This window comes from Camelus ferus, chromosome 9, assembly GCF_009834535.1.
Source record: "Camelus ferus isolate YT-003-E chromosome 9, BCGSAC_Cfer_1.0, whole genome shotgun sequence".
NCBI classification, from domain to species: Eukaryota; Metazoa; Chordata; class Mammalia; order Artiodactyla; family Camelidae; genus Camelus; species Camelus ferus.
Window position 1 is genome coordinate 67,573,263 of NC_045704.1, and position 13,951 is coordinate 67,587,213.

The 13,951-nt window shown below is 43.6% G+C and overlaps 1 protein-coding gene and 1 non-coding gene across 6 annotated transcripts in view; both read left to right on the forward strand.

The window, feature by feature from the left end:
* Positions 1–13,951, forward strand: part of TLCD4 (TLC domain containing 4) — a 78,414-nt gene that overhangs the window by 1,459 nt on the left and 63,004 nt on the right. The window contains exons 2-3 of one of the 5 annotated variants that reach the window (XM_032487137.1): positions 3,740–3,932; positions 4,765–4,963. The exons of 1 other annotated variant lie outside the window; for it this stretch is intronic. The gene's annotated coding sequence lies outside the window, so the exon portion shown is untranslated. Of the gene's footprint in view, positions 1–582; positions 809–3,739; positions 3,933–4,764; positions 4,964–12,261; positions 13,574–13,951 lie in introns of those variants that run through there. 3 more of the 5 variants (XM_014564535.2, XM_014564534.2, XM_032487138.1) reach the window with 3 other exon arrangements.
* TRNAA-CGC lies at positions 9,457–9,528 on the forward strand. Its single transcript has one exon. It is a non-coding gene; the product is annotated as a tRNA-Ala (tRNA).

Below are 13,951 nucleotides of genomic sequence, written 5' to 3' on the forward strand. Positions count from 1 at the left end.
GAATCCTTTTCCAAACCTCTCACAGCAGATTTTCGCTCCTTCTGACCATATTTATATCACTGGCCCATTCATAAAAAGAATGATACTTCAAAGGTGGCTGGGGTAGGATGGAAGATGACACACAACTCACCTGCTGTTTCTGGCTCTTTGGTGGAGGGCGGGTACTGAACAAAATGGGCATTCTCTTGGAGAGGAGGAAGCTGGAGGAGGGTGAAGGAGAGATGATTGCTGGGTGGACAAATCAGAGCGTTTGGATTGCTGCAAGGATAATGTGTCTGAGGTGGCATTGTAAACGTACAGAGGCCGTGCAGGTGTTCAGCATATTAATAATGTTTAGGCTCGAAGCCCCAGAAGATACCCCTGCATCCCCAAGTACCTATCCCCTCCCTGCTGTAATTACCTGTATCTGTCTGAAAAATCAGTTTGCCCACACTTGGTATGCAGCAGGAATGAATGCGGATGATCAGGCATTTTAGTGGCTGCCTGTAAATGCAGAGAATAAAAGAGGGTGGAGTAGCAGGCATTGTTTGGAGTTATTGGTTGAGTTATTGTGAATTAAGGCTAGAGTCCAACTGTGCCGTGTTCCCGATGAGGAAGCTGAGAACTGCAGGGAGGAGCTAGGTGGCAGGCAGGGATGGGAACAAAGTTGGGAGCTCCTGATCAAAGTAAATGCTGGGTGAGCTGGACCGTCCCGGGCTGTGACAGGCACGGAATATAGATGATCGAGAAGTCAAGAAGCTGTACTGGATTGGTCAGGAAAGGCAGGGCTGAGCGGAAAAAAGCAACAACTCAGGTTTCTCCTAGGGAGGTAAGTTCCACTGACAATGCAGATAAGAGATGTACAGAGATAATTTTTAGTGCTCTGAAAAGCATGAAAATGTATTAATAATTGATAAGCTGAATAATAATATTGAGCTATCATCAATCATAAGTAAAGTCTGCCTGGGAAGTGATTTTTATGATCTTCTTAAACCTGTATCCTAAAGTTTCTATGGCAAATATCTGTTATTCATGAATATTTTACAGATTAAGATTTGCACTTAATTTGCAAAATTTGCACTTTTACAGATTATTTTGCACTATTGAATAGGATTTTTCTTGCTGATTTATTCAACATATTTAATGATCACCACTGTGTGCTAGACTTAGGTAGAGGAGCTCTCGTGTGAATAGGACAGTTGTCCAGACAAGAACCTTGGACTAGGAGGATGACAGTGGGAGGCGGAAGAGGGTCAATTTGAGATATATTTGTGGATAGAGTTGCTAAGACTTGTTGATGGATTAGATATTTGGAATCTAGATGGCTCCTAGATTTTTGGCTTCAAAACTGGTTGGATGGTGTCATCTGCCAAGAATAGACAGACAGAAAGAGAAGCAAGCTTTTGTGAGTAGAGAAAGAGGAGAGGATGAAAATGAAGTGTCCTGTTTTGGGTGTTAGTCTGAATAGCCTGTTAAACATGCACGTGGTTATGTCAGATAGGCAGTTTCATGTACAATTCTGAAGCTGGGGTCAGAGCTAGAAGTGTACATTTAGAATTCAGCATATAGATGGTATTTAAAGCCGTGGGCCTGGGTGAGATCACCCAGGGAGGAGGTTTAGGTCAGTCCTGTCCAGCAGAACTTTCTGCAGTGATGGAAATAGTTTATGTCCATGTTACCCACTATACGTACGTATCTGCTGAACACCTGAAATGTGGCTAATGCAACTGAGGAACTGAATTTTAATTTTATTTAATTTAAATGATTTCAAATTTAAATTGAAACATCAGCTCGTGGCTGCTGTATTGGACAGCTCAGGATAGAGAAGAGTCTGGGGTCATTAACATTTAGAGGTCTGGTCAAGGAGATGGGGCCAGCAAAGAAGATTAAGAAGGAAAATCCAGGGAGATAGGAGGAAAATCAGGAAATAATGGTGTCCACAAAACCAAGAGTGGAAGTTGATTCAGGAGTGGGAGTGCAGTCAGCTACGTCACATGCTCTGATAGGAGGGATCAGGTAACTTGGGAACAAGTTGGTCACTGAGAATCTAAATATGAGCAGCATTTCTATGGAATAGTGGTTGTAGAAGGCAGATGGAAATGGGCAGAGGAGAGAATGGGAGAGAAAGTAAAGCAGTTTCTGTAGACAATCATTTCAAGTTTTTCTTTGAAGGAGAATGGATAAATTAGATGGGAAGTGGAGGATAATTTTTTTGTTTCAACTTTTAAAAAACTTTCCATAAATAGCTTCATTTAGGTTAGTTTTTTTTTTTTTTGGAGGAGAGTTTGTAATCAAGGAAACATTTTTTTTAAGGTAGGAGTTAACTGACATTCGTTGGATGTTAAAAATGATCCAATAGAGGAAAATTGATGCAGGAGAGAAAGGAAATGAGAACAGGAAAAAATTCTTTTGAAAATGAAAAGAGTTGGAACCTAGAGCACAAGGGGAGTGGCTGGGCTTTGGTAGGAGGGACCCTTACTCATTGGTGACAGGATGGAGGGCAGGGATACAGATGTGGGTCCTGGGAGGCTTGGTGGTGAATACATAAGGGAGTGGAGCCTGAAGGTACAGAAGAGTATGAGAAGCTCAAGGAGTTAGAAAGTATGACATCATCTCGAAGAGTAATTGGCACGCTCACCAGGGTCAGCCTGGGGTTCCTGGGCACATTGGGGTGCCCATTTGAAGCTTGTGATAACAAAGAGAGAGAAACCAGCCAGCATAATTTTACGCCTTTTTCCCCCACTGGAAAAGGCAGATAGTTTAACCAGAGTTAGATTTTTGACAGGTGACTACATTAGAGAGAGAAGATTCTTTTCAGGGAGTGAGGTCCATGGAATTTCCCCTGGACGTAGTGGAAAGTGAAGATAGAGGAGTGGAGATATAGGGGAAGTTGGCAGCTTACAGATCAGGAGTTTCCAAAGGTGCAGGGAAGGGTTTGAAGGGTGATAAGGAATGGGAATTGGGACAGATCAGGGGATTTACAAGTAACTACACAGACAAGAATCAGGATGATAATGGGTCATCTGAGAGGCTTCTGGGGTTTGAAGTAAATAGGGATGACGGTAGGCTCTCAGCTGATTTCAGTTCATTTCTCCTGGTACCTCTTATGGGCTGCACGCTGGGCTCGACCGTGGGGGATACGGTGGTAAGGCGGGGACATTTCACGCACAACGGTGACTTAGCAGTGGTCCTGGCTCTGTGAACTGCGTAGATAAAAGACATCTCCCCACCCTGTGATGGGCTACTCTGAAGTGCGGGCCACTGGGAAGCCTGGCAGTGAGCCCTTCCCACCGGAGTTCAGCCATCTTCAGTCCTAATGAGGGTGGCAAGTAAGACTGAAACTCTAATTCAGGAGCCAGGCAGACCCAGTTTGGGCGGCGCTATGTTTCTGCACGTAACACTGCTTATCTTTGAAATCTGTCGAATTAATTTTCTCCTCATCCCAACCCCCCCACCCCCAAAGCCTCCGCTCAGCACCTCCGTCGAGTCCATCTTTTCTTCCCCATCGTACATCTGCCCTTTTTCCTGTGTCTTTCTGAAATCCTTTTCTGCTCCATAACTTTTTTTTTTTCGTCCTTGATAGAAATTATGTCATGACCCTTGTCTGACTACATTATTGCTTAACTCTATATGAAGAGAAAGAAATTCTTACCCAGGATCACAATGTAGTCTCCCAGTCAGCCGGCATTTAGTGTACTATTTCAAATGCTTCTCACCCCTGTCCTGTGAACTTAAGTACTATTATTATCCCATTTTGTAGGTGAGGAAATTGAGGCTGTACCACGCTAAGTCAGCACTGCTGGTGCTTTGACTTGACTTCCTGTGGATGTGCTGTGGTCATCTAGTGGCTTCAGGAATACAGTGATGTCACTTAGGGAAGGTAATTAATGCAGAAGACATGTTACACTAAGAAGGTGATAAGAAGAATGTGGTTCACAGAGCGCCCCCTAAAGGTTAGTGTTATTTTCTCTCTGAAGTTCTGTGTAAGTAATCGGGGAACATACTTCTCAGCAGCAGATGGGTAGCTCCTGCTGTACCCTTTAACCTGATTCCCTCTCAGCATCTCATGGTTTATTTAATATCCTGTTCATCTTGCAGCAATATTAGGTGCCCTTCTCATTGTCAATCCCTTCTCAATTTGTTACAAACAAGCTTGGTAATTTACTGACAAAATTTTGGGGGGTAGAACTCTCAGATGACTTAACTATTTCTCAAACTTAAGATTCCCTTCTGCACACCAGTACTCCAGTGGGATCTTTGCTGGTTATATTTGTTTGGGAGTAAGTTAAAAGAAACTTAAATGAACCTGAGAAAGTCTTAACACTTTGTAATGCTTTATTGATGTTTACCTAGGGAACTCTGGAATAACTGTGTCTAACTTAGAAATTTAAAAGAAGCTCTAAATTTCCCTCTTTGAAAAGATGCTATAAACTGAACAAAACCTTTTATGGTCAGTTTCCTCCATCAGTTACGCCCTCTCTCCTGAATCTGTAACCACTGGCTCTCATTGTGTCTTCATCCTTAGCGTATAAAGTGCAAGTCTTCCCCATTAAAAAATAAAAACATAAACAATAAAACTCTCCCTCAATCAGTCTGACCCAGCGTAAATCCCATAAACTGCCAGTCGGGCACAGCCCAGCCACATTAAAATGGTGCTCCAGTCTTGAACCACACCTTTCATCCCTTTGCCAGAGTGTTTTTCCACTCTCAGTCTATTTTTATGCAGTTGGGCTATTTCATGGAACTGAAGCCTTCTGGTGTGCACAGAACAAAGTTATTTTTCAGATGTTGAGAGGCAGTCATCCTGAACATGCAGCCAGGCAGCCTCCCTTTGGTGGACTCCAGGCATATGGAGGCTCCTCTCCGCGTGTGGGGGAAGCGTGGCCCTCCCAACACCGCTGAAGCCCGGTATTGACTGACACAGGCCTTGCCCTGGAACGACCCTGTCCTGTGCACACCGAGACCTCTGTAGTGTACTGACCCGGTGAGTTTCTGGGTGAGAGCTTGGCTGAATTAGTGCAGTGCAAGATGCACATTATATGGACCTGGAGACGATCACACTCAGTGAAGTAAGTCAGACAGAGAAAGGCAAATAGCATATGATCTCACTTATATGTAGAATGTAAAAATAGTATAAAAGATCTTACTTACAAAACAGAAACAGACTCACAGACATAGAAAACAAACTTACAGTTACCAAGGGGGGAAGGGGAGCAGGAGGAATAAATTAAGAGTTTGGAATTAACAGATACATAGTACTATATATAAAATAGATAAACAACAAGGCCTACTGTGTAGCACATGGGACTGCATTCAGTATCTTGTCATGACCTATAAAGGAGAAGAATCTGGAGCTACGTATATACATATATATATATATATATATATATATGTATACCTACACCACTTTCGCATGTACCTGAGGCTAACACAACAAGGTTACCATCTTAGCTCTTCTTTCCTAAAAAGTCAGTGTTCTTAAAGACTGGTCCATGCTTGCTGTCTCATTTTTCTTTGTTCATTTTCATTCCTTAATTCACGGAAATCTAGCTTCTGCCATAATTATTCACTAGTAACCTCTAGATTTTCAAGTCCAAAGGAAAACCCTTTTTAAAGTTTTCTTGTCTTCTGTTGGGCAACTGAAGTTTTTTTCTCCCGTTGACTTTGATTACTCCCATTTTCTTCTTCCGATTTTCCTCATCTCGCTATTTTTCTACCTTCATATCCTTCCTGGGTTTTTTTTTTTTTCTCTATCTACTTCCCTTAAAAATTTTATAAAACCCCTCTATTTAAAAATATATATTCAGAAAAGTACCGGAAATAATAAAATGGAAGCTTGGGTACCCACCAGCTTGATTTTGCCTCTTCCTTTTTTCACACTGTCATTCTCTTTCTCACTAAGAATCAGAATCCTTGTTTATCCCCAGCCCCCTTTGGTCTTTGTGTTTACCCTTGGGTATCTTTGCTGCTTACTTTTTGAGGCAGGTAAATGGCTGTCACCATAAAGTTCATTCTCTTCTTTCTGGCCACATGGCCACTTAGCTGGAGATTACATTCTTATCCACGTGCAGCTGAGTATGATTCTGTGGGTAAGTCCTTGCCAGTGGACTAGAGCTGGAAGTGACTGAGTGCAGCCTTCCCTTTTTAAAGAAGAAGGCTTGCCTTGGACTGCTTTCTGTCCCCCCCGTGGACATGTCTGTGGCCAGCTGTCACCATGGAAGGGAGGAAGACTTAGCAGGAGAGGGTGGAACGAGGTAGAAGGAGTCTGGGTCCTGAATGACTTCACCGAACAGAGCGCCTTGTCGGTCTAGGCCCGGCTGTTATGTGAGGAGGAAAGAAGCTTCCGCTTTCTTTACGTCACTGATGCCTGGAGTCTCTTTATTGCGGCAACTTAGCAGTTACTCTAATACGAAACTTGATACCTGGAAATTGGGGACTTCTAACCGGATCTTCAAACACACAGCGTTACCTAACCAGACAGACAATTGGCTGTGAGGAAGCAGATCTTGCAGGCTGGAAAACTGGTGATCCTTGTAATACTATTGCAGAATATTTTGAAAAATTTTCCTGCTCAACTTGGACAGCTAACCATGTTCCTTCCATGGCTGAATTTGAGGGGAAGCACTTGGAGAGAACCAGAATATAAGTTTGTAATAGTTGCTTCTTGCTGAATTTAGCAAAATTTTTCAAGAAAGAAATGAGCTCACATAAGAAATAAGGGGTTTGCAAGCAGAGATGGAAGGAAATAGAGTGTATAGAACATTGGGAACTCACAGGATTGGAAGATTCAACTATTTCTGCAGCCCTCACAGGAGAATAAAAGACTGTTTTTCAGAGGCTTTCTTAAAGCCCTCCCATTAAGATTCCTCAGCCAAAGAAAGAAATCCAGCCTTCCAGCAAAGATCAGATGAAGGGTGCTGCCCTCACTTCTATTTTAAGATCACCTCGAAGTAGCCACAATTAAAACAATGAAAAGAGGAATGGGTAGAACATGGAAAGTGTGGAATAAGCAAGTTTAAGAGTTAGGCCCGAAAAAGAACTTTGGTATCATTTCTGGCACGTAGACTAGAGATGAATAGCTCAGAAGCCTATGAAGTTTTTGAGGAAATTGTATTGCTAAAAAAACCAGAAACCTGACCTGCAAAAGCCATTCATTGTTTGTGTCTTTCCTCAAGCAGTCTCCAGGAAAGCTTAGTCTCCAACATCCTCTTCAATTTTGAACCTGGTGAATAATGGACCAGGAAGAACCTCCCAGAGGGTGAACCCAGGGGCACTGCGGGCATCACCAAAGGCACCCAGATGGGTTCATCAGAGAACTTCCTCCGTGGCCAGGGCAGAAAGTTCTGTCTGGAAGGAAAGCTATTAAGGACTACTGGTCGCTGTGTGTTTCCTGTTCTTTCCTTTTTCAAATGGAAGTTTTTATTGCGGTTGTTCCATTCCTGATCCACCACTGAATGTTGGGCGCAAAGTGAGGATCGAGTAACTGTTTTTTAGTTTATACGTTGTTGGACTATATGTAGCCGTCCGTATCTGGACATGACAGAGAAGGCTGTACTTTTCGCAGACGGCAGACCTTGAGCTGGCTACGGAGATGGATGGGCCCAGGATGGCCTCCGTAGGGAGGGAGGCTGAGACGTATGGGAAAAAGAGTACACTCAGATATTGGGGTGGTCTGAGGGACTGACTGAGCCCTTAGTTTTCCTTCACCTAATTACTGCAGTCTCCCTGAGGGTTCTGATTCGTTTATTTACAAACCTATCACCTGCATGTTGACAGCTTTCAAATTTGTCCAGTCGGGCTTCTCTTTTATATTCTAGGCCTGTGTTATCCAAATACTGGGCGCCGTGGCGTGGATTTAACACAGCAGAAAGCTTAATCGCACCGTGTCCGAGACTGACATTATTTCATTTCTCCTTAAACACGCACCCCCTCTGTGAGAGACTGCGATAAGTGGTCCCAGGCGTGTCCGTTGCATTGTGACTTCTCTGTTCTTCCATCCGAGGGGTGGACCCCAGCCCTCCAGCTCCCTGTGTCTGGGCTGGCCCCGTGGCTTGCTTTGATCAGTCACACGCAGCAGAAGTAGTGACGTGGGAAGTACGAGCCTAGACCTCAAGAGGCCTTGCACGCTCTGCTCCCACTCTCTTGGAAAGCTTCTGCCATCATGGGAAGAAACCTGGGCTAGCCTCTTTGAGGACGGGAGGCTACTTTGAGAAGGATGCCCAGGTGACATCCAGCACCAGCCACCAACACGGCAGGCAATGTAATTTGCAAGGCCCAATAGGGCCCCTTATTTTACAATTATTAAGAAGCTCAAACAGCAACGGCAGAGCAGTGAACCGAGCACAAGCCGCGTGCCCACGCTGCTGGCCTTGACCGCTAGAGAAATCATTTTGGGTCTGCAGGCCCTTGCCAAGCTGCCGAGGCCGACCGTCACCACATGAGTGAGCCCAGGCAGAAGCAGCAGAGGGACTCCCCAGCCAAGTCCCAGTCCACACTGTTGGCCCACAGACCTGTTAGCTAATAAATGATTGTTGTTTTAAGCCATGAACTTTGGTGACAGTTTGTTTAGGCAGCAATGAACAACTAAGGCGTCCTTAGAGTCTCCTCTCCTGGATGGTGACAGCCTGAGTCAATCAAACTCACCATGGTTTACCCTCATCCTATGAGGCTCAAGGGATCCTTTTTGCTGTCTACTTCCCTGTGTGTTCTCTTACCCAGAAGTATGGGTTATGGAGTCAGGCTACCTAGGTTTAAATTCTAGGTCTTCCCATTACTAATTGTGTGACGTTAGACACGTTATTTTACCTCTTCGTGCCTCAATTTCCTTATCTGTAAAACAGAGATAACCCTATCTTTTTTATTAGGGCCTGTGAAGGTTAAATGAGTAACACGAACAGCACTTAGCACAGTGACTGCTCAGTGAATGTTAGTTATTATGATCACCTTGGAGTCAGCACACTGTGCCTGAGATTCAGGGTGAAACTTGCAGGAGAACTTAGAAGACGTCTAGGGTGGTACAGGAACAGGATTCAGAGAGGTAAGGAAAACAGACACGGTCCGAGAGAAACTATAGAGTAGTATGAAGTTAGAACCTTGATTTCTGGCATCAGACTTTCTTCCCTCACATCTCAGCCCTGCTGTTTGTTGTCTCTTTGGCGAGTTATACTGAGCCTCTTTAGGTCTTGATTCCATCAACTGTAAAGTGCGGACAAGGAGAGGGAATCTCTTACAGCTCACGGAGCCCGTGAGCCTGGCGTATGGAATATGCCCACCACGTGATACATGAAGTGAGAGTATTGATCAGGAAGGCAAGCCAGGAGCACTTTGAGAGGAGAATTACCAAATACAGAGTAACTGTGTGCAAGACTGTGAGCAGGACATGAGAGAAGAGAACAGGAGCCAAAGAGAAGGTGAACAGATTCAGTTTGGAGATCAAGGCAGAAGTGAAACCATCCTAGACCATTGGTTGCTTGTAGGGAGGGTGTAGCTCAGTGGTAGAGTGTGTGCTTCGCATGCACAGGGTCCTGGGTTCAATCCCCATTACCTCTGTTTAAACAAACAAACCTAATTACCTCTCCCTCCCCGCCCTCGGCCAAAAAAAAAAAAGACTTTGGTTGCTGCATCAGAAAGCCTGGAGTATGTATTGCATACTTCTTAAACCGCTCTGCAAACTACAACAGCAATGCAGAACATATTCTAGGAGCGGATACTGGATTAGAGGGAACAGCTCAAACAGTTCTCAGCTCATTCCACCAATTAGCCTTTAAGGGCTCCCTCCATTTTTAGGTTGATTCTGTTCTCCTCTTCTCCTTCCTCAACTTTTCTTTCCTTCCGCAGCTTTGGGGAAGACAGGAATCTTGGAAAGGCAGCCATTGTCAGTAAGTCTGAAGAAATCATGACCTAGATATCAGTTGAGATCATCTGTTTTGTACTTTAACTAAATAAGATTGGTTCAGGCCCCTATCACACAACTCTTAAACAAAGTTCATTGTCTCCCGAAGTGTTCTGTCAATTTTCCAGATACCCGCAATTGCAGCATTACCTTGGGCCCTGCTCCTGCGGTGGGTTCCGTTGCTGGGCTGTCTCCCTGTTCCGGGTGTGTTGCCTCCCGCCTGCGCCTTTTTGATGCAGCAGCGGAACTTGGCACTGGTGCCGTGATTTCTCCGCTTACTCCGCCGCCACCCCTGCTCACAACGTGTGTGTGCTCTGGGGAGCTGTGGTGGGCTAGGGTTAGTGGGAGACTTACTGAGGATTTGGGGGACGTGAGGGGGGTTGAAGAATGCAGATAACTTAGAATACCGTCCACGACAAGTATCTTCCATGTGTTATAAAGTTAGGTATTTTTTGAAGCTACTCTGCCTTCTGTCTCTTTTCTTTCTCTCTGTCTTCTATTTTCTCCCCCACTTTTTCCATACCCCAAGTGAATTTCTTTTGTAGAACAGTCTTTCTTTTATCATCCTGTCCCTTGCTAACCCAAGTTCTCAAGTGCTCCATATCTGTCCATAAAGATTCATTGAGGTGTATTCCTCTGAGAAGAATTCTTGTATCAGCTGCTGAGAGAATCAGTTTACTGTCACTGCAGTATCCAGGTGTCATGAAACCAGGGTAGGGTCCAGGGGATAGTTCTGGATTAGATGAGGTGTAATCTGACTTATCCAAGAAAGATCGCAGTCCAAAGTTAGGGGAGGAGGGCAATGTCATAGGGAAACCAAGATCACTTCCAAAGAGTAGTATAAATGTCAGACTTAAAGGGGTGAGTGTGAGGTTGCAAATAAAAGAGGAGGCCCGGGATCTAGAACAAAGGAAATCAGCCAGAAGAACTGTATTGTACACGCTTGACTCCTTGTGAAAGGAGATTGTGTCTCACAGTATTTTTATGGACGCACCACTTAATACAGTACTGGACACAGGAGATGTTTGATAAACTCAACCCTAATCAGTCTTCCCTGGAAGATCTCATAATCTCCTTGGGCTTTGATCCCCCATTAGTAAACTGAGATGATACTTTCCACATTTTGGAAAGAGGCTGTCTGGGATGAATTGGGGCTTTGCCACTCACTGACTGTATCATCTTGGGAAAGTTGCTTGATTTCTCTAAGCCTCAAGTTTTTTTCTTCATAAAATAGGGTAATGAAGGGTATTTAAAACAGCGCCTGACACATAGTAAGTACTCAGTTAGGGTGAGCTATTACTACACAGCTCTTGTGCAAATCAAGAAAGATTGACATAAATAATGATCTAGCGCGGTAACTGTTAGCACACTGGGCTTCCTTAGTGACTCTCTGCTAACCCTTCAAGTGCAGCTCAAATCCCCCTGTATAATGCTTTTCTGGAAGCATTCCGTACATTCCACACGCGGTTGGCCATTCTGTTAACTGTGCTCACATAGTCCGCTTTGACTTACTAGATACCATGTAATTATTTAAGTTCTCATCTCCTCTGCTAATCTGGACTGCCTGAGGACAGAGGCTATTTCATAATCCACCTAAACATAGCATGAATAGATACTGGTTGACTGATTGAATGACTACATTCATTAGTAAACAAGAGCAAGTCTCAGAGGCACAGTTGGTAATACCATCACCACCACTCCTGCCGCTGGGTAATGTTGATTGAGTATCACGCCCTCAACACCATCCTAAGCTCTTGGAATTCATTAGCTCTTTTCATTCTCACAATAGCTCTGTTAGGTAATTATCATCCCCTTTATAACTTTTAAAAATTTATGATGTTGTCTTACATTTTACAGATAAAGTAACTGAGGATCAGAGAAGTTAAGTAACACACTCTAAATCGCACAGCTAGTAAGAGGTATAGTAAAAAATGTCATGTGTCAGTAGAGAACTCTGCACCGCCTAGAGGACACCTTCCAGGCCAACTCACTCTTGCCTTTCACCTGTCTTTGAACTATTGCACGTCTTTCTGGATTGTCTGATTAGAGCCCTTTATCATCTTTGAGTCATTTTACAGCTCTGTATAGGTGTGTCTTTTTCAGATTCTCTATTGAACAGGTTGTAACATCTGCCTGGTTCCCTCAGTGAACAAGTTAAATATTTTTTTCCCCTTTTCTATCTGTATCAGTCACAAGTTTAGCTTTTTCTGAAAATTATCTTTTAACAGAGATACAACTGGAATGTAACTCTCTGTCAGACTGACTTCAAGGCCCATTTCTGCAACTCAAAGGTCTCCAACTTTTCTGTGCACTTTACTGGGGAGCTTGTTTTTAAACTGCAGAGTTTCGAGTTCCACCTCAAGACAGTCTGATTCAGTAGCGGTTTTGTTTTGTTTTAGTTTTGAACAAGACTCCAGTTACTCTGTTGCAGGTGGTCTGAAAAACACTGCTTTGAACAACTCCATCGTATTACTTTTTTAGTAGGAGAAATAAAATACTTGTACAAAGCAGGTTACAAACTTAGTTTCAAGGAAGGAGAAGAGGAAGAGAGAAATTCTGTCAGGAAGAAACAGTAAATTTTATGCAGAAAGTGGCATTTGATCTGGGCCTTAAAACTAAGGGAGCTTTTTGACAGAAAGATGTGAAGACATCATGTGTTCATATGTGTTTTTGAAGCAGCGTGAGCAAAGGCAAGGGGGCAGGAAAATGCAGAGCATCTTGCAGGGAACGACTAAGATTGGATTTGGCTAAATGGAGTAAAGACTTTGAGGGGGCAGGTATGAACGTAAGACTGAAGGGCAGGCCTGTGCTAGAATGGGGCATTTTGATGCCATGCATTTACTTGGGAAGCAATATAAAGTAGTAGAAAGCTCTGATTGGAGGTAAAAGGTTAAGAAGATAACATCAAGTTAGAAGAATCTCGAAGAAGCATGAGGTTGGAGAGAGAGGCAGTCTATGAATGGCAAGGAGAGGAAAGATGTGAGGTCACAAGGACTTGAAGCCTTTTCTGTAATGAATATATATCGAGGGTCTGTCCTGAGTGAAACATGCGGTACTCAGCACGGGGAAGAAATTGTTATACTTGGTGTGCTGTGTTTAAAGGCGCAAAGAGGGAAGATGGCAGATAGACATCAGAGGTTAAGGAAGGTATGTGGGCCTAACTTGGATAGAGGACATAACTATATGAACGATCTGTATGGAGTAGAGATGACGGAATTTGGTGTCTACTTGGATACAGAGGGCTAAGTAAGAGGGAGGAGTCTAGGAAGCAGGTTTCTGGTGGATTGCTGGAGTAGGGAGGGCGGAGTTAAGCCAAAGCTGAGATCAGGTCCAGGTTGGAGGAGCTGCTTGCTACCTGGAGTGGGTGGAAGTGAATTGAGCAAAAGGTTGACTGCAAAACTGAGAGTTCAGAATCAAAGCAGAAAAGCCCATATGCAATCAGGTGCAAGAAGTTCTCAAAACTTGGGAGATGGAAAGGTCAAGGGCTAGGAGAGTGCAAGAGTTAATTGAGAAATGAGGGCGAAGGAGGCGAATCAGGTTGAAGAATGTTTTTCCTGGGACTAATTTTAGGATTAGTGCTGTATTTGTTTGGAAGAACTAGTTTAGGTAAGTAGTAAGACTCCAAGGAGTTTAAGCGACAGAAGAGTGAGGAACAGAGCTGGTGGCAGACCATTCAACTCCTCAGGAACCCCTTAATCGTAGGTAAAGTTGGGGAAAATCATGGAATTCTTGGAGATAATTTTCTAAGGAAACTAGAAGGAGTGCTGAATTCTGGGTTCAGGGTAATGAAGGAGAACAGGGCTGTCAGTGAGTTAACTTTGTATTTTTATGTTGACTTCCAAATTCAAAGAATGACTGGTTTTTTAGTGTTGTAATGGTCATTGCAAACCAAAGAAAGGTAGATCTACCAAGCACACTAGCCGGTGGTTATACTTTTTTCCTAAGAATGTCTTACATGGCTTGCAATCAGAAGTGGTGCTATTTTAAAAGTTTCCTGTGATGCTCTTACAATGTGCATTCTTTGTTGAAAGAATTAATAATTTGGATTAACAGGAAACTTTATTCAATACCTTGCAATGG